At 38.2% G+C, this 26,057-nt stretch overlaps 1 protein-coding gene across 1 annotated transcript in view; it reads right to left on the reverse strand.

The window, feature by feature from the left end:
* The window catches only part of SVEP1 (sushi, von Willebrand factor type A, EGF and pentraxin domain containing 1), a 347,418-nt gene that overhangs the window by 199,038 nt on the left and 122,323 nt on the right, over positions 1–26,057 (reverse strand). The gene's annotated exons all lie outside the window — the stretch shown is intronic.

The raw sequence follows: 26,057 nt of genomic DNA on the forward strand, positions 1-26,057 counted from the left end.
CCTAATCTATAAATCATCTAAAGATATGAACAGACAGTTCTCAAAGGAAGAAACCCAGGCTATTTATAGTCATATGAAAAAATGCTCTGAATCACTACTAACTAGAGAAATGCAGATTAAAGCAATTCTGAGATTCCATCTCCCATCCTTCCAAATGGCAAAGACAAGAAAAATGCTGACTGTTGGAGAAGCTATGGGAAAAAAAGCACATTGATGCAATGCTGGTAGACTGGTGAATGGGTACAACCATTACATCAAGTAATCTGGAATTATACTCAAAAAGTTGCTAAACAGTATATATCCTTTGACCCAGCTATGTCCTCTGACCCAGCTGTTCCACTGCTAGACCTATACCAAAAGAGATCAAAGAGAAAAGAAAAAACAGTTTTAATGTGCAAAAATATTTATACTTTTGTTTGTGATGGTAAAAGAACTGGAAATTAAAAGAATGTCCATCAATTGAAGAATGGCTGAATAAGTCATGGTATAGGCATGTGATGAGTATTATTGTGTCATAAGAAAAGAGGAAGAGAAAGGTAGGCAGAAAGACAATTTACACAATACCAATATAAAAACGAACAATTTCGAAAGCTGAAAGAACTAAGATCAATACGATGACTATTGGGGGCAGCTAGTTGGCTCAGTGAGTAGAGCATCGGCCCCGGAGTCAGGAGGACCTGAGTTCAAATCTGGCCTCAGACACTTGACACATGTACTAGCTGTGTGACCTTAGGCAAGTCACTTAACCGCAATTGCCCTGCCCCCCAAAAAACAAAACAAAATACAATGACTATTTACTGCTAGAGAGTAATGATGAAACATGCTATCATTAACAGAGAGGCGTTAGGCTCAGGGTACAGAATGAAACATATATACATACATCAAATATATACAGATACATATATGTATATATCATTGAATCTTTAGATCTACTTTACTGTTTTCATGTGTTACAAGAGACTTCTCACAAAGTGGGACTAATCAGGAAATGTTTGCTATTTAAAAACCAAATGCATCAATACGAGTTTAAAGAAAGGATGTCAATGTTTATGAACTCAAGGCCAAATTGTGTAAAACAGGTTATCACAGCAAAAGGGGAATCCCTGGTAGGTGACTAATCTCCATTTGATGTTGATTTTTATTACCTTCGGTTTCAGTGGGTGACATTAATCTGATCTCATCCATCAATTCAGGACCATCCATCAAAACTCCCGTTGGGGTTTGATGTACCAATTACAATTCTCAAATTATTTTCTCCAAAACATTGTCCTTAACCGAATTTTGGTAAAAAGTTGCAAATTAGTAGATTTCCATTTCTCTGTGAATTTCGTGAATTTTTTGTACTTCCTTTCAAGTAAGTATTAAAAGAGAAAGTAGATTCTAGCCCCACTGTCACTGAGTTTGGCTTATTATTGTCATTTTTCAATTACCAGGCAGGATGCAAAATGCGGTAGTCAAAAAATTGTACTTTCAATCTGTAATTGCTATTTCCCCGATTTCTTTGTTTAGAATTTGAATCTAGTGAAGCCAGTGCTAATGACTCAGAAAAACTTCAATAGCATGAGAGTGTACAACTAACAAAAAAGAGTATGGTTGGTATGGAAACACATTTGATTATCCCATCTTTATTTTCAGAGTTTCTCCCCACAAAAAAATCTATTTTTAAAGTGATTTATGAATGCATTTTTAGCTCACATGTTGGATCTCAGAGTACGAGATAGTATACAAAGGTTAGATTTTCTTTCACTCCCTCCACCCCACCCATTAATCCTCCATATCTACCTATTAAAATGCTTCCCTTCAAGGCCTCTTCCTCCTCAAATCTCTTATGTTCTTATCTCTCCTTAGCATTATCATGTTGTATTTTGCATTAAACTGGACCTCAGTTTACTCATTTGTAAAATAAGGGGGTTACACTGATGACAGCTATAGTCTTTTTCAAGTCTAGATTTATGCTCCTATTATCCCTGATCGCTTGTGTACATGTTTTATCTCCCCTCAAATGGTAAGGACCTCAAGAGCAGCAACACCATCTTTAATCAACCAGCAAGTATTAGTTACTGTCACTATTAGTCACTGTACTGGGATTCAAAGGATTCAAAGAACAATCGTACCCATCTTTGCATTCTACAGAGCCTTGAACACAAAAGCTAGATATAGAACAAAAATATAAACCTTAACTGTTTTGAAGACTGCATCTGCAGAACCTGGCTACTGACTTCCTCATCTTAAAACAGATCCTCTAGGACAAGTCAATAATTTCATGATATTGCTGCCCCACAAATGTTTAGAGTAATAAGGCGGTTGGAAGATTGTGTGATGTTGTTGTCAGGGCTGTTGCTTGTTGGGATGTTGCTTGTGAAATTGATAATGACAATGATGGAAAACAGGTGAAGAGTATGCCTGAAAAACACTGTACAATTCTAACAAGAGAAATGTGAGGCAGAATATTGAACAGCTAAGAAACTGTTTTTTCCTGCTCTATGACTAAACAAAGCTCAAAAAGGTTGTGGTTTGAACAAAAAGTTTCACAAGTCTTGTTAAATTACAATTAGGCACTGGTTGTTTTTTTTTTTAATATGGATAATATTTCCTCCCTGGAAAAGCACCAAGTATTATTTCCTAACTTTGCTCCACATAAAAAAAAGTACACAGAACACTGTCTGTTAAGAACGCATCTTGGCTGGCATCAGCTACTGTTACTGGAAGTATGATTCCTAAAGTTCTCAAGTTGTGCCAACATTAGATTTTCTTCAGTTGACATAACCCAGCCTTTGCCATGTTTCAAGCAACATGAAGGAACAATCAATTTGCTTTTTGCATAACACAAAAGGTATCCTTCTTCCAAAATATTGAGTAATCGGTTCTCTTAAAAACTGTAGGTGAAAAATGAGGGTCTTTTCTCTTTGTACAAATTCAATTCAGTTCAAGAAGCATCTAGTAAGAATGTTGGGGATAGGGCAAGGATGGGGTCTAGACCTGTGATTTCACTGGTATAGAAAGTTTTGGGTGGAGAGGGACCTCTTCTACCAAAGCAGGTCACCGTCTTCTTTGCAACTTACAGATTTAGGGAAGGACCCAGAATGAGGAACCCTTGATTCCAAAGATATAAACTCTAGTTACACACAGTTCCAAATACAAGTATTCCTTTGGTAGTTCTTCACTGATTCCTCCTTATTACCTTTTCCTCTACCCCTAAAACTTGTCTTAATCCAATGCCCTCTTTGCAATTCAAGGTGGGAGGTAAGAAGAGGATGGGGAAAATTTTTCTTTTTCTCTTTTGCCATAACATTTTTTTTAACAATTTCTCATGGTACTCCTCAACCCTGTCTACCATTTTCTCAGGTAAGGCAAGGACGACCCTTTAGAATTCTCTAGTCACTTGGTGCCATCTTTCCAATACAATGAAGCCTTTACATATCTTCTGTCTGGGTACCATTGCCCCCTTATCTCTTTTACTCTTCCTTTTTCTTCCTATCTCCAAAAGTTATCATCCTCACTCTCAGGCATACATGCCCTTGTGGACATTATTCTTCCCAATGGTGGGATAAGCAGGGAAAGAAAAAAGATCCCAGTATCTGCTATATAAAGACGCAATAAGATAACATCCTTGTCCTTAAGAAATTTAAAATTCAGTCAAAGAGAGATAAGAAAAGTGCCCAGATAAATATAATAAACTAATATATTCTTTCAATAATCCGGCTAGCAGCTGTTGTGGGGGTGTAAGACCAAGCCAAGCCCAACAACAAGAACACTACCAGCACGCTGCAAAAGCACAGGTTCTTTTGATCTGCTTAACTAAGGAAAGCTATGTTAATAGTTGATAAGCTTACTTTAATTCAGCATACAAATATCATTCACTTAGTTCAGAGGAAAAAACCACCACCCTGAACTTTAGAGCAAAATACAAACAAAGTACAAACATGGACAGACAGACCTTGTCTGATTCAAATCCCAATACATAGTTACCAGAGTTTAACAAAGTCCCAGCATCTGGGTTACAAGCTGGAGGGCCCTTAGCTACAGCTGCCCGGAGTCTCCAAACACTACCAAGAGTGAGAGCCCTGCACAAATGGCTCTGTCTTCTCTTCTTATAGGATTTCAGATGTCATCAAACGCCATCTGAATGACCAGAACTTAGGCTCCTATGATTGGCTCTTGAGTTAGCCCCTCCCCTTAGGACCCTGGGAGGTTCACATCCACATAGGTTAGGTTAACACCTAATAGGGGTTAGAGCCTGGGGCTTAGCACTTAGTAAGACTCAATGAGATACACTGAATTACTCAAAGGAAACAAAAGCCAAACTCTTCAAGGGCACGTGGTTGAACTAAGTGCTAAGAGCCCATTTTGCTTACCAATACACACACACACACACATATATATATATATATATATATATATATATATATACATATATACATACATGTGTATATATACATATATAGTATATAGCAGAGACCAAATAGACGGAATGAGAAGTGAGAAAAGGAAGATGACTTTTAGTTAGGGAGGACATCAGGGAAGGCTTTAGAGGAAGAGGTATCTAAATTGAGCCTAGGGAAGCATTTCACTAGATAAAGATGTTCATGGGAACTCTGTGACTTCACCTAGGGTCACAGAAATAGCAAGCAGCAGAGCTTGAATTCAAACTTGTCACCAACCTCCAAAACCACCATTAATTCTACCATGCTACACTGTCAATCTGACCAATAGCTCACCATCAGGAAGCTGAGTGGCAGGTCACAGATAGGACAGACCATCATTGTGGTTATGAGGGGCATTCCAAAAGTCGATTCACCCCTAGACATTCTCCATCAGGCCTGAGATTGTATCGTTAGAAATTTTTTCCACCAGGTTGCTAAGCCTCTTTTTTCAAAAACACACACATCCAAGAAGAGTAACAAACAAAGCTTTATTACTTATGCACACACTGGTGTGAATAAGTTTATAAAACAGCTGAGTTAAGGGCATAGAAGGAACAGCAAACCTGACTTCATTTTGAGTAGGGAGGGATAATTTTGAAACAGGAGGTGCAGCATCAAGAGACAATTTGCATCACTTAGAGAAGGCAAGAGAGTCCTAGTGAACAGAGAGCTTGCCCAGAAGCCAAAGGAAAAAGTGGGTTTTAGTTTCATACAGACTACCTCTGTAACCCTTTGGAAGGCAGCTAGTGTCTCAGTAGCAGCTCTTGTAAGATGATAGATTTCAAGGCATCTGTTGCTTTGCACTGGTACAGGGAATTCCTAGGACTGATATAATTGCAGATCCAGCTTTCCCTCTCTACTGCCCCAAAGACAGCCTTGGACATCCTTACAATAGATTTTTAACTAGAGGATATAGGATGAAGGGTCAAAAACCATCTTTTACGTATCTCTAAGAGACTTTTAGAGATATATAAAAGCTACCTTTTACATACCTAGTCTATCTTTTTTTTTGGAAGTGAGAGAAAAGATAGATGAATAAGAAACAAAATAATATCATGCCTCTAGAGAGAGATGCCAGCAGAAAACCACAGTTATCTAAATCCTGTCCAATAATACTATATGTTTGCAAAAGCCTGACAGTTCCAGAAATAACTTTATGACTCAAAAGTTCACAATATTACTTTCTTGGCACTCCTTAAACAAATATTTCAGCCATTTATGTCTTCATTATTTCTTAATACTTTTCCTCCCAATTTAGACATTCTTTAAAAAGAAAGGACACATGGCAAGATTTAACTTTTCAATCTGGGTCACTGCTGACTTAATGGCATTATCATGGAATCAAATCAAAAGATCATTTTTTAACATAAATATTGGCAAAAAATAATAATAAACTTCTCAGATTCAGTCACATATAAGATAGGTATTGACAACTGTGTCCATAAAGTCCAGTTTTTTTCAGACAATTTTGGACTGACAAACTTGCATAAGAACATCTCATTCTAGTTAATTATGGAGATAACTGGCACACGATGTTTCCTTGGCTGGCCTATTGATTTTTACAAGTTTTTTAAAACAGTTTTTTGTCTTAAATCTGGAAAACAGCAATCCCTTTTCATGAAGTGATTCCTTTTTAGAAAACATAGAGAAACACCAAAAATATTTTTCTCCCTAATAATGTTCTCTACCCTTATCCCCTAGCCAAAATCTATTGACAAGGGATCCCCCCCCACCCCCTAGTTAGAATAAACCATGGAGGGAGGGATGACATTGCTTTAGGAAGAAAACATTGGACTAAATGCCACAAATCACTTTATTGATTTTCCTTTATAGCTCTTTTCTAGGACTATTGTGGGGGTTCGTGGAGTTAAAGGAAATAGGGATGTTCTTTTTGCTTTAACATTTTCATAGACTTATAATCTTAGAGCTGGTAGGTACATTAGAGGTTATCTAGTCCATGGCTTCTTAAACTTTTCCGACTTGTGACCCCTTTGGCACTTCTTAAACTATATGGGGTTGTGACCCACAGTTTAAAAAGTACAGATTCTAGTCCAACCTCTTTACCAATGCATAACCCATCTCCAATCTACTTTTCAGGCCTTATTTCAGCTTTATATTCCAGGCAAAATGGATGGCCAACTGTTTCCAGATTTTATTCTTCACTCTCCCACTTCCCCGCTTTTGTATAGGCTGTTTATTCCATTGGCTTAGAGAAGCAGGTGAGGTATCTCGGGGGAGGGAGAAGAAGGGAAGACTGAATATAGAGCCAAAAAAGGGCAGGAACTGAAAACTGACCCTGATACTTTTTGGCTGGCTATGTGACTATGTGAAAGACACTGAACCTCTCTGAACCTCAATTTCCTCAAGTGAAAAATTAGAATAATGATTCATTATCTCCTTCACCTGGTTGTTCAGAGAGAGTTTTGCAAATCATAAAGGGCTATATAAATTTAAATTGTCAATACTATCATTAGAAGGCTGTGAGGAATCAAAGAATTCAAAAATCTTTAAAACTATTCGTATAAAAAAAAAAACTATGACTGTTTTAGGCACAATATTTGTAAGACATATTTTTTTCCCACCAGCACTGGCTTAAAGAATTACAGAGACTTAAAATTTATTGTATATTGAAGGTCTCATTACCTAAAAGGTGGTAGAAGAAGAGTGAACAGAACACGGAGGGGAGAGAACAGAGGGTATTAATAGTATCTGCCCCCTTCCCTCTTGCTAACTCCCCCATTACTCTATCCCCAACTATCTGGGTCCCCAGCCTGTCCTCTTCCTTGGAAGGTAAATTTTGATGGCCAGAAGTTTCCCACTTAGCTTGGGGTTTACTGGCCAGATTTCTTTTCTTTTCTTTCCTTTTCTTTTTTCTTTTCTTTTCTTTTCTTTTCTTTTCTTTTCTTTTCTTTTCTTTTCTTTTCTTTTCTTTTCTTTTCTTTTCTTTTCTTTTCTTTTCTTTTCTTTTCTTTTCTTTTCTTTTCTTTTCTTTTCTTTTCCTTCCTTCCTTCCTTCCATCCTTCTTTCCTTCCTTCCTTCATTCCTTCCTTCCTTCCTTCCTTCTTTCCTTCCTTCCTTCCTTCCTTCCTTCCTTCCTTCCTTCCTTCCTTCCTTCCTTCCTTCCTTTCTCTTTTTCCTTTCTTTCTTTCTTTCTTTCTCTTTTTCTTTCTTTCTTTCTCTCTTTCTTTCTTTCCTCTCTCTCTCTCTCTCTCTCTCTCTCTCTCTCTCTCTCTCTCCCTCCTCTCCTCCCTCCCTCCCTTTGTCCCCAAAACCTTAAACCCAGTTCACTCTGAAGCTCATAGATTAGACTACAATAGGTCCCTGCCCAAGTTCCACTTTGGGCCTTCTTGGCTTGAAGTGAATGTCAATGGTAACCATTTCTCTTCTGAACGGCAACTTCGAGTGTCTTCCCCTCCCACCTTGATTTTTTCTTTTTTTCTAATTAAAGGGGCCATCCCTGGATTCACTTCTTAAAGAGGCCCATTCACTGAATGGACGTTACCTCGCTCTAGGTGAGTACATGAAAAGGCCTTAGCCTAAAAGGGCCAGGGTCTCCCATTGCATCCTAGGTCATCTCCAGTCATCCTGATGAATATCAGTTAACTGGACCCAGATGGCTCTGGAGGCGAAAATGAGGCTGGTGACCTTGCACAGCCCTCCCTCACTCAAATCAAATTCAACTACAAGTCATGTCATCATTTCCCTGATGCCATGGTCCTCTTTGAAAGCAAAGGATAAACACAACAACAAGAACAACTATTCCCTCAGTTACTCAGTTACTTAGGCTCTCAACTTCTGTTTCATCCTTAATTTCTCACTCTCACTCTCCTCCCATGTCCAATCTTTTGCCAAAGGCTTTCATTTCTAACTTCACAATATCTCTTGTGTATGCCTCCTTTCTCTCCACTCACAGGGCCACCACCCTAGTACAGAATCCTAGGGACTTCTTCCTGTACTACTAAAGGAGCCTTTTGATTGGTCACCCTACTTCAAGTATCTCCTTCTCTGATCCATCCTCCACTCAGCTGGTATGGTATAACAACAATGCTACCTGCCGCTACTGTGGCTGTGTAAGACCAATAACACCTGCACACAGGAGGGCTGCCAGCACAGATTCTCTGGTCTACTTTTCTAAAGAAAGCAACTTTAAGGGGTTTATAATCTCACTTTAATTAAACATACGTGTATCATTCACTTAGTCCAGGGGAAAAAGTCAGCACTATGAACTTCAGAGCAAATACAAACAGAAATTACAAGCAGAAATTATATAAACAGAGCAAAATAACACAAATCAACAGACAGGCTTTTGTTTGTCTGACCATAGCAATACATACACAGTTACCAGAGAGAGAAGCACTAACATCTGGGTTTTCAAAGCTGGGGGGCTCCTTAACAGCTACCCAGAGTCTAGTCTGGTCAAATCACAGGGCACTCTTCCAGTGAGTGAGCCCCAAGCAAAATGCTAACCTCAGAGTATATACATATATATATATATACACACATATATATATATGTATATATATATACATATACATACACACACACACACACACACACACACACACACACACACACACTTCTCCAGGTTCAGAAAGCTTCACACTTCTCAAGGGCTTCACCCCTCTCCTGACCTAATTAGCAAAAGGGTGTGGGCCTTCCTACAAACAAAGGCAAGACTCATTCAAAGGCACTTGATTGCCTTAGTACTAAGAAGCACTCCAAAAGAAAAAACAGTTAAAAAATCCCACTTTGCTTGACCTTACACATGGTCATTTTTCTAAAGTATCGATCTGACCACGTCAACCCTTCGTTCAGTGATATCAACGTTCAATGACCAAGTGCCTCATCTTACATCCAAGACCAAATGTCAATTCTTTTGTTTGGCATTTAAAACTCCTCAACTGGCCCATTCCCAATCTTCTTTTACATTTCACTCTATGATCCAGAGACACTGGCCCATCTGATGTTTCTGTATGTCACATTCAATCTCCTATGTTCATGCCTTCACACTGGTTTTCTTTCATACCTGGAATACTCTGTCCTTCCCCAGTCCACAGACTTCACATTTTAGTGTTCTTCAAGACTCAGCTAAAATCCTCCTAATTACGAGTGCCTTTCCCTGAGATTACTCACTTTCCATCTACTCTGTATAAATTTTATATTTATCTAGTTCTTTACATGTCATCTCCCAGTTCCAGGACGGCAGGTACTATTTTTTTGCCTTTCTTTGTATCCCCAGCACACATCACAGTGTCTGGCACATAGCAAGTGCTTGTTAGCTTGGTTCCTTGTACTTAGTATACAGTTAATGGTTTGTTGTATAACTGAATTGAGTCAAGGTTAGTCTTTCATGCAACCACATTCTTACTGGAAAGAGCAAAACCACAGGTCTGGAAGAAGGCATGTACAGACAGGAATAACAGCTTAGAGTGGTTTTTCTTTTCACCTTTTGTTTTTTCTCTTCTGTCTTCACAGCTAAAGGGAGTTTGGGAACCCAGCCATGGGACAGGATGCCAAGAGTGGCACACTCAGATTCTTGTTTTATAGTGAAAACTTCTATTCTATTATTATTATTATAGTATGCATTCCAGTGGTACACTTTTCTGTTGGAAATTTCATAAGTGAGGGTAGAAATAATGTAGCATGGTGATGCTTTCCGGGATGGCCAATCAATGTGGTTATTCTATAAGTACTCATTAAATGACTAGCCTCAAGCAGTGTAACATTCTAGGAAACGGAATACATATCTGAGAATCCTGGGGTGTGGGCAGTAGGAATTGAGGTGTTATATTAAGGTTAGGAGAAGGGGAAAAGAAGGCAGCTAAATCTGTACTCATCAGGAAAGTTTTTATGCATTGGAGAGAAAGTCTATTAGAAAATAATATGTAATACTAATTTCCAGATCCTACAAAGTCATTGATGAAGGTTCATAGTCTCTCCCATTCTCAGCATCTCTCGTGACTAGACTTCCAACAACCTTATGCGGACTTCCCCTGTCTCCTCCTCTCTAAGGAGTCAAGAGGGTCATTTGGTAGGGAAAGACTATGGACCAAACTTCCCAACTCCCAAGCTACCCTAAAAGGGATAAAATTAGAGGATATATATTTTCAAGCTTGATAGAGTAGAGTAAAAACAAGTTAGGTATGGTATAATATAAACTGCAGAATTTAGAAAAAGAGAAGTAAAAAGTTGAGTCCTGTGGCTTGAGACACTGAAAGAGAAGACAGCTAAGGAGAGAAAACAAAGTCTTGATGACATAATTGTAAGAAAAAGGTGTCCAAAGACTGACACAACTGCATAGGAGACCCTCTTATCCATTGTGTCCCAGCTTTCTCTCATAGCAAGTTTTACTTATTTTCATTTTGCAGATGAAGATGTTGAGATACTGAGAAGCTTAAAGGTATGCCTAAGATCTGATAGCTAAGAAATGTTCAGGACTCTTACCAAAACTTATTCTAACATTGAAAGGATGTGTACAAATGGTAGAAGGGGGAAAAACACAGAAGAGGCTAGGACATGTATGATCAGGAAAGCTAAAACCTAGAATGAGCCAGGGCTTGAGCAAAAAGGCTGAGATTTTTTTTCAAAAACAGCTCCAATTAAAAGTAAAAAGAAACATATCTGATCAGAGCAGATGGTGTGGTGGTAACAGATGACAGAGAAAACTGAACTTCTCCTATTTGGCTTCCATTTTTCACAATCAATAAAAATGATCTTAAAATAGAAAAGGTAGAAAAAATATAGTTAATGGATAATTGAAGCCCAAGGTTCTTTGTACTATACCAGGATTGGGGAACTTGCAGCTTCCAGGTCACATGTGGCCCCCTAGGTCCTCAAGTGTGACCCTTTCCTTTAAAGGCCATACTTGAGGACCTAGAGGGGCCACATGTGGTCTTGAAGCCACAAGTTCCCCACCCCTGTACTATACCATGCAGACAGAGGACAGTGAAAAAAAGATCAATAAATAGAAAGGGGAGTGGTACAGGAAATGAAGTTAGAGCAAACAAGGATCCTTGGCGTTGATAATTTGGTTTAAATTTAAAAAGGGAAACATGAAAGAGGTTAAGTGATTTGCTCATGATCATAGAGCATTTGTTAGAAACTCCGTCTTCCTGATGCCAAGGCCAGTCTTTTATCCATTCCACCACAGCTGCAGAATGTTTCCACTCTGCTGTAGTTCTTTTCTCCTTACTCTGCCTGGATCCCACGTTTTTATTCTTTCTTATTTTCCTTTTAATTCTTCCTTCATGTTCCTCCCTCCAACAGTTGAGTTTGTTTTGCTTAAAATTATTCCACAGTGCTTGACACATAATAGATAGTCATAAATGCTAGTTGACTGACTCACCTTGCTTTTCCCTTTTAGACCCTTAATGGTTGGGTCTTACTAAATGTTTGTTCAGTTGACTTGAAATGAACTTCCTTTAACAAGATGTACAACTGCAGTTGTTGTTGGGTTGTTTTCAGTTGTATCCGACTCTCCTTGACTGCATTTGGGATTTTCTTGACAAAAATACTGGAGTGTTGTGCCATTTCCTTTGCCAGTTCATTTTTACAGATGAGGAAACTGAGGTAAACAGGGTTAAGTGACTTGCCCAGGGTCACACAATTAGTAAGTATCTGAAGCTGGAATCGAACTCAGGAAGATGAGTCCTTCTGATTTGAAGGCCAGTGATTTATACACTCATCTACCTATTATATAACTACAGTGGGATTTCTCTAATAAAAGCAAAATACATTACATTAATAGTAGAGCAAATTAATTTATTAATGGAATCAATGAGATACTATATGCTAAATCTTTTGCAATTTTAAGCTACATATTCATTTATACACCGATTTAAGTTTTGAAAAATACTTTGCATATGTTATCTCCTTTGGCCCTCACAACAATCCTGTGAAGAATTGTAACTGGCAAGCAGGGTGGGACTTTTTTGTTGTCTTTTGTTTTGGAGTGCTTCTCAGCACTAAGGCAATCAAGTGCCTATGAGTCTTGCATTTGTCTTAATCAAGAGTCTTTGATTGAATCAGGAGTCTTTGATGACCTGCTTAAGTCACAGGAAGGCCTAGGTCACATGGGTTTGAGTCACATGGTGGTGATGCCCTCTGACCCTAATGTAGTGTACATACACTCTGAGGTTAGCATTTTGTTTGGTGCTCACTCACTGGAAGAGTGTCCTGTGATTTGACCACATGAGACTCTGGGTAGCTGTTGGAGCCCCCTGGCTTTGAAAAACCCAGTTTTGGTGCTTCTGTCTTTGGTAACTATGCATATAATGTCTTGGACAAACAGCTAGAAGCCTTTCTGTTGATTTGCATTATTTTGCTATATAATTTTTGCTTGGGATTTCTGTTTGTGTTTTTTCTGAAGTTCAGGATGCTGACTTTTCCCCCTAAACTAAGTGAATGGTATATGTATGTTCAATTAAAGTGAGGTTGTAAACTCCTTAAACTTGCTTTCCTTAGAAAAGCTGATCAAAGAATCTGTGCTAGCAGCCCTCCTGTGTGCTGGTGCTATTGGTCTTACACAGCCACAGTAGCAGCAAGTAGCATTATTGTTACAAGAACATGGCATCATTATTTCTATTTAGAGGACAAAAGGCACTTGATTGCCTGGGTGAAACAGTAGATAGAGCCTGGGGCCTGGATTCAGGAAGACCTGAATTCAAATCTGGCCTCAGACACTTACTGTGTGTCCTTAGGCAAGCCATTTAACCCTGATTGTCTCAGTTTCCTCATCTGTATAAATGAGCTGGAGAAGGAAATGGCAAACCACTTCAGTATCTTTGCAAAGAAAACCCTAAATAGGGTCATGGGGAGTCAGAACCGACCGAGTACAACTGAACAATAAAAGAAGAAAAAACTGAAGCAGACTGAGGTTAAGTGACTTGTGCATGGTCACATATCTGGTAAGCATCTGAGGTAGTATTAAAAATCAGATCTTCCTGACTACAAGTCCAATACTCTCTCTACTGCACCATTTAGCTGCTCCGAGGTCAGCAGCTTCTGTGTGCACAGATTTGGTCCAGATCTGTGATTTCACTGATGTAAGAAACTCCACATGAGGAAATCACTTCTACTGATGCAACTAGTTTCCAATTTATAGTCTTGGATGTTTACCTGGACACTGACAGGTTAAGTAGTTTGTTCCAGGTCATGAGGCAGCGTGGTACAATAGAAAGTACATTGGTTCTCAAGTCAGGTGATCTAAATCCAAATCCTGCTTCTGAGCATTATTACATTTATGGCTCTGGGAAAATTGCTTACCCTCTAGGGTCTCAGTTTCCTTACTTATAAAATGAAGGGGTAGGTATGGATGGTCTCTGAGGCCCTTTTCAGCTTTAGAATTATGTGAAGGTGTATAATTGATATCATATTGTGTGCCTTCTTAATGGGTGAGCAAGGGAGAGATTTAGGACTCAGAAATTTTTTAAAAGAATATAAAAGGAAATATTTTTTAAAATAAAAAATATGTGAAGTGTAGAACATAAATGCAAATCTTTCTGATTCTGAGGCTGGCTCTCTAATTACTACATCGTTCTATCTCTAGATTTAATTGGGGAAAAACCAAGATATATATATGTATATATATATATATATATATATATTGTTGCAAGAACCTTGGACTTTAATAGAGGAGGTGGTATTAATAAATGCTTCCAGAAAACTGTGAGGTAAACATTTTATGATTCCATGGATTCAATAAAAAAGTGACCATATAAAATCCCTAACTTAAGTTTCATTTGTCATATTCTTTTCTTTGTGCTACAGGCATATTGGCATGAGCTTCAAATTGGGTAGGAATTGTTTACAGTTAAGTGGCATTTGTGATAATTAATTCCATAGGTTGTCAAAGAAACCATTTCATGTTATCTGCCTTGGCAGGCCTGGGAAACTTGGTTTGGCTTGGCTGTACTTGGCAAATCCTTCCAGGAACTGTGCTAGTTGTTCCCCAATTATCAAGCTTCTTAAGAGACCCCAATGGGTGGCCCTGATGTGTGGAGCCTCACTGGAACACGTGAATGCCCCAGGCTGTGGCTCAGGATTATCCACAGTGGTGTTTCATCTGCCTCTATATTCTATGAGGTGCTTCTGAATCCTCTGTCAAGAGATATCTTATTAAAAGTGAGCTTGGCAGCACTCATTGCCCTAGAGACAAGTGTGAAGGCAGAAACTAAAGCATATGCCTTGGGGATTTCCCAGGTGCAAAATTCATTCACTGGAACTGAAGCAGGTCAGCAGTTCAAGCATTTCTTGGTCCTTTGTTTAGGGACTTAAATATGAGATCAGTGTCTCTGAGGTTCTGTCAGCTGCACTGACTGAAGAGAAAACCATTGTATTGGAGGAAATGGTCACTCTGGACCCAAATTTAAAATATACAGGTTTGGAGGCAGTTCGGATGGATGTTAGCAATTTTTTCCTTACACTAAGCTTAATCTTGCCTCCCCCTTTCTTTTTTCAATATCTGATACTTCCTAGTAATGCCATAAGTAAATAGATTGACAATTATGGTGACTCTAATGAATAGTCCTGTACTAGAAGCTATTAGTTGTGGGCATTTGGATGTGCATAAATGAATTGCACTGTCAACATGAAGTATATTTCTTGCAGGAGTTTAGTCCTAAACAATCTTTCAACAAGTGATATAATTATCTGGATTCAAAACATTTCTTCGGTTGACACAGGGTAAACTACACGAGTTTCCAGTTAAGGTCAATTCCTCCATATCCCCTCCCTAAGTGAATGAGCTAATTTAGGTAAAATATTCTTTAAATTTAAGGCAATGTTATTGTCAAAGAGGTGCCCAGCAGCAAAATCTTGTTGGGCAGGACTATTTTAGCTGTGCAAGGACAGAGACAATGAGAGAGCAAAACCACTACAATCCAAGGGAGCCCATTCCCAGTTTGGATGGCTTTGAGGATTTTTTTGCTTATATTAAGCCTCCACTGCTGCTGCCACTACCATCTCCTCCTTCTCCTCCTCCTCTTCCTCCTCCTAGCAATATCTACCCATTGCAGCCAGTTTTTCCACTGGGGCCAAGCAACACAAGTCTAATTCCACTTCTATGTGACAGGTTTTCAAATGCATAATTACAATTATTATATGCCATCTCTCCCCTGCCTCAATCTTCTCTTTTCAAAGATAAATATCTCTATTAGTGGTGGGCATTTGGATGTGCATAAATAAATTGCACTGTCAGTCAACATGAAGTACATTTCTTGCAGGAGTTTATGCCTAAACAATATTTCAACAAGTGATATAATTACATTGGTGCAAAGCTGGATTCAAAATATTTCTTCAGTTGATGCAGAGGAAACAGCTTGAGTTTCCAGTTAAGGTCAATTTCTCCATATCCCCTCCCTAAGTCTAATTCCTTCAACCAATCCTCAAACGACATGGCTTCAAGGCCTTTCCTTCACTATCCTGAGCCAGGGTCTCCCATTGCATCCTGGACCATCTCCAATCATCCTGATGAATATCAGGCCACTGGACCCAGATGACTCTGGAGGAGAAAGTAAGGCTGGTGACCTTGCACAGCCCTCCTTCACTCAAATCAAAGCCAACTGCAAGTCATGTCATCATTTTCCTGATGTCATGGTCCTCTTCAAAAAGGAAGGATGTATACAACCTGCTTCTTCTGAATGCTCTCTTGTTTTTCCAATATCCTTCCTAATATGGTATATGACATTCAGAATTGAATACAATACTCCAGTATGATCTATTCAGGATAGAGCACAGGGAAACAATAATTGCCTTATTTCTGGATAATATTCTATAATGAAACCTATTATCATATTAGATTTGATGGCAGCCACATCCTATTACTGAATCACTGCTGAACTTAGAGTCTACTAAAATCCTGAAATTGTTTTTTCAGACTGAACATTGTCTAGACATTTCTTCTGTTGTACTCTGATGTTGATTTGTTGAACCCAAATATAAAACTTTACATTTACCCCTGGAATGTACTCCCTTCTACTTTTACTTCTCAAAGTCCTAGTCTTTCTCAAAGACTCAAGTTCTAGTGTGGTCTCTTCCATGAGGCCTAACCCAATATCGTGAGTTGCTAGGGCTCTCTCCCTCCTCAACTTCCTTTATATTATCTTTAGTTCATAGTAATAAAGCTAGAGGGAGATAAGACAAATAAGAAGGGAAAAAAGAAGTCATTGAGCCCAACCCCTCATTTTAGAGATGAAGAAATAGGTACTTTGTGGCTAAATGACTTGGTCAGGGTCACAGCTAGTAAGTGTTTGGGGTAGGATTTGTACCTAAGTCTTCATGACTACAAGTCAACATGTATTTATTAAGCACCTATTATGCAGCAGGCTAAGAAATGAAAAAAAGGCAAAAACAGTTTCTGCCCTCAAGCAGTTTATAATTGAATGTGTGAGACAACACGCAGTTATATACAAGAAAGATATATACAGGAACATGAAGGTAAGATCAGTGCAAATGCACTAACATTAAGGGAGGCTGGGAATAGCTTCTTGCAGAAGCTAAGATTTTAGCTGAGATTTGAGGGAAGAATTCCAGGCATGGGGGTGAACCAATAAAAACATATAGAGATGTTCGAGAGATGGAGTATCTTGTACAAAGAATAGCAAAGAGACCAGTGTCGCTGGATTGTAGAGTACGGGAAGGAAGGTATAAGATTAGAAAAAGAGGAAGAGGTCATATGTTTATTGCAGGGGATGGCTTCTACTAACATTCTACTTCCATGTCTCATTATGGTATGGGTATGATCTTGGGTTTTTGATCATTATTCTAGTGATCTGGCATTCTTTTCAACCTGGAAAGATTTTGAGAATTGGCCTAGGGTTGGATTGTCTTGCCTTTTGTCTGAGGACCAGCCTGGATAAGTTCAGAGAGACTTTTCATCAGAAGACACATTGATAGATTAAACACTTTAGGGATACAATTACAAGCAAGACAAACACTTCCTGGCCTCATGTCCCTAGCCTTATATTCTAAAGTAAGGAGAGAGAATGAGAGGAAGCTCAAGGAAATAAGAAGTGAAAGATCATTTATAAGAGCCTAGGATTCTCCCATGGCACAAGGCTTCTGTGAGAAAAAGATGGGGATCATGGCTAGAGCGGAGGCAGCAAGATTTAGAACTGGTAAGCAAATGATGGACATTTCAGGCCACAATAACTCCAGAAACCATCTACTATTGTAAGTTGGAGAAGGATTAATAAAACATCATGAAACGCCCCTCAATGAAATACAAGATTCTTGAGAATTGGAATGAATACGTCTTTTATCTCTATATCCCTAGTGCCTGGCACATAGTAAGAAAGATTGTAGATTGATTATGATCTGCACTGGTATAGTAAATATCCACATCAATGAAATCCCAGATTTTTTTTTTTAATTAGAGTACAGAGGATTTATTTGTACACTACATTTATGCAGCATTTAAAGGCTTCCAAACAGCTTTCCTAACAGAAACACGTTGAGGCAAATAGTGTATGCATTATTAGGACCGTTTTACAGATAAGGAAACTGAGACTCAGAAAAATTCAGCAACTTGCCTAGAGTCACACAGATAATAAATGTAAGAGCTTTGACTTCAGCTGAGGTTTTCTGATACCAATATAATATTTTTTCATACTATATCCCACTAGAAAGAAGCTTTGGATAAACTTAAGTCACTCAATCTTAAGTAACATAGGGAAAAGTTGAGGTAATATGGCGTACTTGGAGAGCTCAAGGGGAAAACCCACAAGCCAATCCAGGTTGTAGTAAATGGATCTGTGTGAACTATATAAATTTAGTACAAAAGACGGGAACCAAGGGTAATAAGCTAAGGCATGACATCAGAGATATCATCAAACAGAAGGTAGCAACATGTTTTAGGATCTTCCACAGGTCTCCCATTATAGTAGTTTTGTTTTGTACAGAAGAAATTTGTTCCTTCAGGATTCAAGGATGAACATTTGGTTATAGAGTGAGTCAGCAGGATCCTCTTGGCTTTCTGCCCTACTCATCAGGACCTATGTTCAGAGACTCCAGACAACAGAGAAGACAGCTGGACACCCCAGGGCCCAGGTCCTTTGCTCAACCAAGAATCTGTGAGCCACGATTCGGTTAAGCTGGGATTAACTATATAAATGTCCAGATTAGTTTAATTTATCCTCCCCCCCAATTAATCTGAATCTTTCATTTACAAAGCAGTTTCTTAGAGATATAGAATGTTATTACTTTTACATATAATAGAGGAAATAACATATTCACATATCTGCCAGCCATTAGAGTGTTGAGTAGGGTCTTCCAATTAACATAGTACTCTGTATTTCGGGAGTTCCCGGTGCTAAGAGCTACACAGTCAGTATGAATTAGAAGGATGATTTTGAGGGTTCAGCAGGCAATATGAAAGATTCTAGCCCAAAAGGATACTGGTATCTAAGAGTACAAAATCTTGGAGACAAAATCCAAGTAAGGCTTTAAAAATTAATTTCCTACATAAAAATGTTTTGTACTAATTTACCAAACATTTCCTCCTTCACAAACACTCTCATCCGCTTCCAAAGAATTTTTTTAAATTGACATAAAACAAGGTTTCATTTGAGAATTCTGAAGCCCTTTTAACCTCCCAAACATCCCCCCCCAATTTGGTTGATTTGGATCTCTTTTCTTCATTATCAATTCACCAAGAAATAGAAATATTTTTAATTCTCAATTTTAGGCAAATAACCAATCCAATCCAAAACTTGACCACTTACTGAATGCTTGTTACAATGTAAAAGGCAATATGATAGATGCTGGGGATACAAATACTAAATGAAAAATAGTCCTTGCCGTTAAGAAGCTTATATTCTGCGGGGGAAGGGCACAGGGCAGAATGGATACGATACGTATAGATAATGTATATACATACATGATAATTGGAGAACAGAAAGAGAACTACTAACTACAGGGATCGTGATAGGTTTCACATAAGATGTGGCCCATGAGCCAAGGCTTGGTATTATTTTAAGGTGAGAACTTGGCAGTCAACAGAGGTGTTTACTCTGGTAATAATTAACTTTCTGCAAGTCCCATTTCCCCTCCTTGATTTGGTAGTTGAAACAGTGGTTCCTCCAATTTGGGTTTAATGTACTCTAGAAAAGAGCTTTTATTTCTTCCCCTCCCTGGGGGAGGGTGGCATGAATGGCCAGTTCTCAGTTCTACTTAGTCAAAAAAAGAGCTTCAGACTTATCAAGCTGTGTGGCCCTGGGCAAATTACTATTGTCTCTTTCCCTCAGTTTCCTCATCTGTAAAAAAGGGGATAAAAGCACCCACCTTTTAGGGTTGTGGTACAGATGAAATTGCATATATATGCATGTGTGTAGATGTGTACATATCCATTAGATATCTACGTACCTATATATGCATGTGTGTAGATGTGTACGTATCCATTAGATATCTACATACCTATATATGCTTTGCAAATCTGAAAGTGCTGTGTAAATGCTAGCTGTTATTCTCATTATTCCATTTCTTCTTGTTATTATGATAATCATTTGGTGAATTTGAGGGCAGCTAAAAAAAAGAGGAAAGAAACTCCAAGGGTTCAGGCTAAAATTTAATTACTTTGGTCACTGATTTCCAAAAGGGAATCTAGGATGAGAAGGATGGATCACTTGGGAAATCACTGCTACTTTCAATAAATCTTAGAGTTAGAGGCTGAATGGGAAGAGGGAAGATAAGTGGGAAGAGGTCTCTTAAGGAGCAAGTACCCACATATAGATGCGATACTTGTCTGATCCTTGCCATAGAAGGCATATTTAGTATTCATTGATCCATTTTTAATGTAAAAAAGAATTTATTTGACCATATTGATAACCTCCTTGGAATTTAGGACCTTCAAAGTCCTTAACAGAAACTTTGTAAAATATAATTCTGTAATTTCTTCATTGAATCATATCAATAAAATCTTACCTGACCATTTAAAAGTTAGCCTGTTTCACATTTTCTTAGTTTTAAAAGAATTTTCAGGTATTATCTTATTAAAAATAATACCTTAAAAATCTATACTTAATTAAATCAAAGTGTATTTAATTTCCCATGTATAATAACACATTTTTAAAAGCATGAATTTTAAGGGATCTCTATTAAAAATTGGGGGGGGGATGTTGATCAAGAAAATTAAAGGTTCATGTGTATGCTTAATTACAGAGATTCACTCATATTAACTACTCAGAATTGACCATAGCAAACAGGGACCTGAAAAACCTCACATTTTGGGTATTTATATGATCTCAATGGAGAGACTTCAGTCTATTAAATCTTTTCAAGCACAAACTTGACAATTCAACTCCCTAACAAAGCCTGTAGGCTTTCTGAAAATTGTTCAAAGTCTGATTTGTTAATTACATCAATATTTAACACATGTGAATTAATACAAAGATGTCTTTGCCTCAGATAATTTGAAAGTGAGAAAATGCTCGTTGGAGCTAATCTTTACATAATCACATGCAAAATTTCCTCACTAAATCTCACATCAGGGAAAGTATGACAGCCCTTGCCACTAAGTAAATAATTCCCTTCTGGGTGCACTGGATTTTTTTTAACCATCTCATTTACTTTTGCAGAATTTACTTCCTATACTTTTCCCCTTCACAGGCTGTTGCACAAATGGAATAATTATAGAAAATATAGATTATGGTATAGTGACCATTGAATTTACTTCTAGAAGGGAGTTTGGGCAACATCTTGGACAGTATCCTCAGGGCATGGATGGGGGTCACCTGGGTAAGTAGGAAGCAGAGTTGGACTTTAAACTAAAGTCTTCTGATTCAAAATCCAGTGATTTATCTTTGTCTCCTTCTAACCGCCCCCCCGCCCCCCCCCCGCCACCCCCAGCATTATATCATGCTGCTTGAATAGCCTTATGGAAAAAGAAGGACAAGTACTAGAATTGAAGCATTTAGTTCCATCTGGAAGCTGTTCAGCTGTATCAGCCAATCTCTGCAAAAAGGGTAAAAGATTCATCTCCCTCTCCTGTCATCTTTTCACATACCTCAATGTAGCCCATGTACCAATGCTACATTTGTAAATGTATTCATATGTAGTTTCCTGCTTTTGACTCTTTACTCACATTTATTAGTTTGCATGTCCATCTCATCTCATTTGCTAACATTTATTAATCTTCATGTCAAGTTATCTTCTTTAGATGGTAAACTATGGAGCTGGTTGGGGGAAGCTCTATGCCATTTAACTGTCATCTATGAATCATCATGTAAATTGGTTGCTTAATAAATACGAGATATGAAGACGATGATGATGATGATGACGACTATAATAGAAAAATGCTTCAACTTTGTTCAAAGAGTGGCTGAGAGTAAATTAAGACAAAAAACTAATCAGCCTGGGGACAGGGAAACTCTGTGGAGATTCTGATCTCAATGAAACCTAATGCCATTCTTAACTTTGCTTATTTTATTCTTGCTTCCATCACCACCAAGGTGGTTCCCCAATCCCAACACCCCTCTCCACCTGCATCTCAATTAGATCAACAGCAAAGAGCTTGAGTCTTTTTCTATTATTATTCAGCCACAGTCAGACACCCTGAAACTTGACTCTAGCATAGTGATGCCATTTTTAATCTCTTTGAGGATGAAGGACAACAACCCAACCAACCAACCAATTCCTACTAATATTTGTTCTACTTAACATAGTTTTTCTGAACTGATATGAGACTTCAATGGAACTATGATGATATTAGGTGGGATCACCTTCCCCTGGTTCAGATTGCACTCTATCCATGCATTCTCATTCTTTGTTATCCCTGTCCTTCTATATCATACCATAGATTGTACCAAAAGTCTCAGTTCAACATCCTAGAGGCTGCCTCTACGTCAGGGTTTCTTCACCTGAAGTCCATGAACTTGATGGTAGTAGTGCTGGTTTTCTGTTTGTTCTTAGCATTTTCACAACTATATTTCCAATGTAATTGATTTCCTTTATGGTCACATGTGTTTTATTTTATGCATTTAGAAGCATCGTTATGCTGAGGTCCATGGGCTTTCCCAGTCTGCTGGCAGGGTTCACAATACAACATTAAGAACCATTGTTTTATAAGGAATAGTTTACCTGTTAGATCTATGGAGAAGGGAAGAATTTAAGACCAAATGAGATAGAGAGCATTACAAAATGCAAATGGATAATTTTGATTACATTAAACTAAAAAGATTTTGCACAAACAAAACCAATGGATCCAAGACTAGAAGAAAAGCAAAAAGCTGGGAAACAATTTTTATAACAAATGTCTCTGATAAAGGCCTCATCAAATACATGGAGAACTGAGTCAAATTTATAAGAATATACATCATTCCCCAATTGATAAATAATCAAAGCATATGAACAGTTTTCAGATGAAGAAGTCAAAGCTATCTATAGGCATATGAAAAATGATCCAAAAATCACTATTGAATAGAGAAATGAAAATTAAAAACAACTCTAAGGTACCATATCACACCTTTCAGATAGGCTGACATGACAGAAAAGGAAAATGATAAATGTTGGAGAAGATGTGGGAAAATAGGTACACTAATACATTTTTAGTGGCATTATAAACTGATCCAACCATTCTGAAGAACAGTTTGAAACTATGCCCAAAGGGCAACCAAATTGTTCATACCCCTTTGATCCAGCAATATCACTTTTAGGTCTGTATCCTAAAGAGATCATAAAAAGGGGAAAAAGACCTACATATGTAAAAATATTTGTAGCAGCTCTTTTCGTGGTGGCCAAGAATTGGAAACTGAGGGGATGCCCATCAGTCGGGGAATGTCTGAACAAGTTATGGTATATGAATGTAATGGAACACTATTGTGCGGGCAGATTTCAGAAAAACCTGGAAAGACTTACATGAACTAATGCTAAGGGAAGGTGAGCAGAACCAGGAGAATATTATACACATAACAGTAACATTATGCAATGATCAGCTATGATTGACTTAGCTCTTTTCTGCAATACAATGACCCAAGACAATTCCAAAAAACTTATGATGGAAAATGCTATCCACATCCAGAGAAAGAACTGATGGAGTCTGAATGCCGATCGACATATACTATTTCAATTTTTATGTGTGTTTCTTTTGTCCTGTTTCTTCTTTTACAACATGACTAATAAGGAAATGTGTTTTACATGATTGCACATGTATAACATATATTAGATTGCTTGCCATATTGGGGAGGGGGAAGAAAGGGAGGGAGAAAAATTTAGAACTTAAAATCTTTCAAAAAATGAATATAAAAATTGTCTTTACACACAATTGGAAAAAATAAAATATTCTCAAATGAAAAAAATTCTCAAAAGAAACATCGCTCTAGATCTTTTAATTTTTCATGACTACCTGAGTATCGCTGAAGCTGCACATTTGTGATCCCTTTCCCTTATTACATGACTGGCTAACTTCCTTCTTTGGTCATATATGTCCATAATGATCTCTTTCATGGCACTTCTGGTGTGTTTGTGTGTGTGTGTATGTGTGTGTATATGTGTATGTGTGGGTAATTTCATCCAATTCTGGTTAAAGCAAAACAAAAATCAAGCAACTGGCCTGAAACCAAGCCACGAAACTTGCAGATCAAACACCTTACAGAAAATATTTCAAGAGATGTTACAATACAGAGTGGATTTTTAAAAATGCATTTTTCTTCCCACACAAGCTCAACAATCAGGTTGGCTTTGAGTCAACGGGAAATGAGGAGGACTGAAATGCATGAAAATGTGTGTAAAAATTGCTGTGTTAGTATCCAAACCCTAGAAAACGCAAAAAAAAAACCACATAGGAAATGGCACAAAAATCTCATCATAAAACACTAATAGCCATGGATCCTGAATTAAAGACTGAAATTATTTCTGGTGCCCATGAAAAAAGGGGCATTAAGCATATATAAGTATATTTTTTTTCATGGGATGTTTACAGCACTAAGTATCACATTCTCAGAATTGTGCTAGGTGACAGAAGGGACAGGCAAGAAACCAATAACATGGTCTCCAGTATTTAGGAACTTACAGTCTAAGAAGACAGAAGAGAAATACACAGGAAGCAATTATATGGTGAATCTCATGCAGTAGATAAGCAAATGAGAGAGAATGAGTTTGACATTAGATACATAAGTGGCGAGAGAACTCTAAGAAGTTAAAAAAAGATCAGTATGATGTGACGGGTAAATCTAGGAAGCATTTGGGGAGGAAATAATTCTTGAGCTAAATTCCGAAAGGAGGATATTATTGCTGTAAAGGAGGGAGAGTATTGTAGGCGGAGAATGAACTTGGCACAAGCACGAACAAAGGAGACAGGTACAAGCTGTGGTTGCTCAGGTCACAGAGTAAGGAAACAGACCAGTCTGGAACATAGGGTTGATGCTGTGGTGGTGGCTGCAGGCCAGGATGCTGTGATACAGAGCCCACGGGTTATTGGGGTAGCCAGCTAGACTCAGTTCCCCTCTTGGATTGTTGAGAGCCAACATACAGAACGAAGACCAGTAAAGCTGAGTTAACTTAATCCCTTGGTGAACTGACCTAAAACAACTTTGCTCCCTTCAGGTAAGGCTATCTCTATGGACTGAGGCTTCTGAGACCTCAGGGAATTCTCTTTGTGCACTGCCTTTGCCTAGCTGTGAGCTGCTTTTGGCTAAGGGTCACTAAGTACACACACACACACACACACACACACACACACACACACACATACACACGTAATTCTTTACCTGGCTACTCAGGTTTCCATTGGTCCAATACAAAGATGTGCAGCTGTTCCAAGAACAAGGGCAGATGATATGTAAGATAGGGAAAGTGAAACCAAATAAGGAATAGGCCATTTGAGTAAGGTGACAGAAAATTGTCAATGACTAAAAAAGGAAACCGTCAATGTTAAAGGTTATGTCAGAAGATGGACACATTAATAAGCTGTTTGTGGAGCTATTAATTTGTCCAATTATTCTGTAAAGCCATTTGAAAGTATACTAAAAAATAAAGTGACTAAAGGTCCACATCCTTTGACACAGAGACCCTGCTGCTAAGCATTTATCTCAAGTAAATAGAAGGTAGGAAGAATGGACCTATAGCTACCAAAATATTGATGGCGGTTCTTTTAGTGGTGGCAAAGAAGTGAAGACAGAACAGATGTCCATCAAGCAGGGAATAGTTAAACAGACTGTGGTATGTGAAAGGAATATTACTATACTGTAAGAAACAAGGAAAAGGAAGAACTCAGAAAAGTCTGGGAATGTTTATATGAATTGATACAGGATGAATCAAGCTATTCAATACTACAATATAAACAGAAAGGGGAAAAAATGCTGAATGTTATGTAATTATAGTGACTGAGAAACACGGTCCTGGAGAAGAGTTGAAAAAATAATGCATCTCTCTCCTTTCATTAGGGCAGCTAGGTGGTGCAGTGGGTAGAGTGCTGAGTCAGGAAGTCTCATCTTTTTGAGTTTAAATCTGGCCTCAGACATTTATTAGCTGTGTGACCGTGGGCAGGTCACTTAACCCTCTTTGCCTCAGGTTCTCATTTGTAAAATGAGCTAGAGAAGAAAATGGCAAATCACTCCATTATCTTTGCCAAGAAGACCCCAAATGGGGTCACAAAGAGTCAGACGTGATTAAAATGACTTATTAAATTAAATTAGATTAAAT

The sequence above is a fragment of the Trichosurus vulpecula genome, chromosome 9, assembly GCF_011100635.1.
Source record: "Trichosurus vulpecula isolate mTriVul1 chromosome 9, mTriVul1.pri, whole genome shotgun sequence".
NCBI classification, from domain to species: Eukaryota; Metazoa; Chordata; class Mammalia; order Diprotodontia; family Phalangeridae; genus Trichosurus; species Trichosurus vulpecula.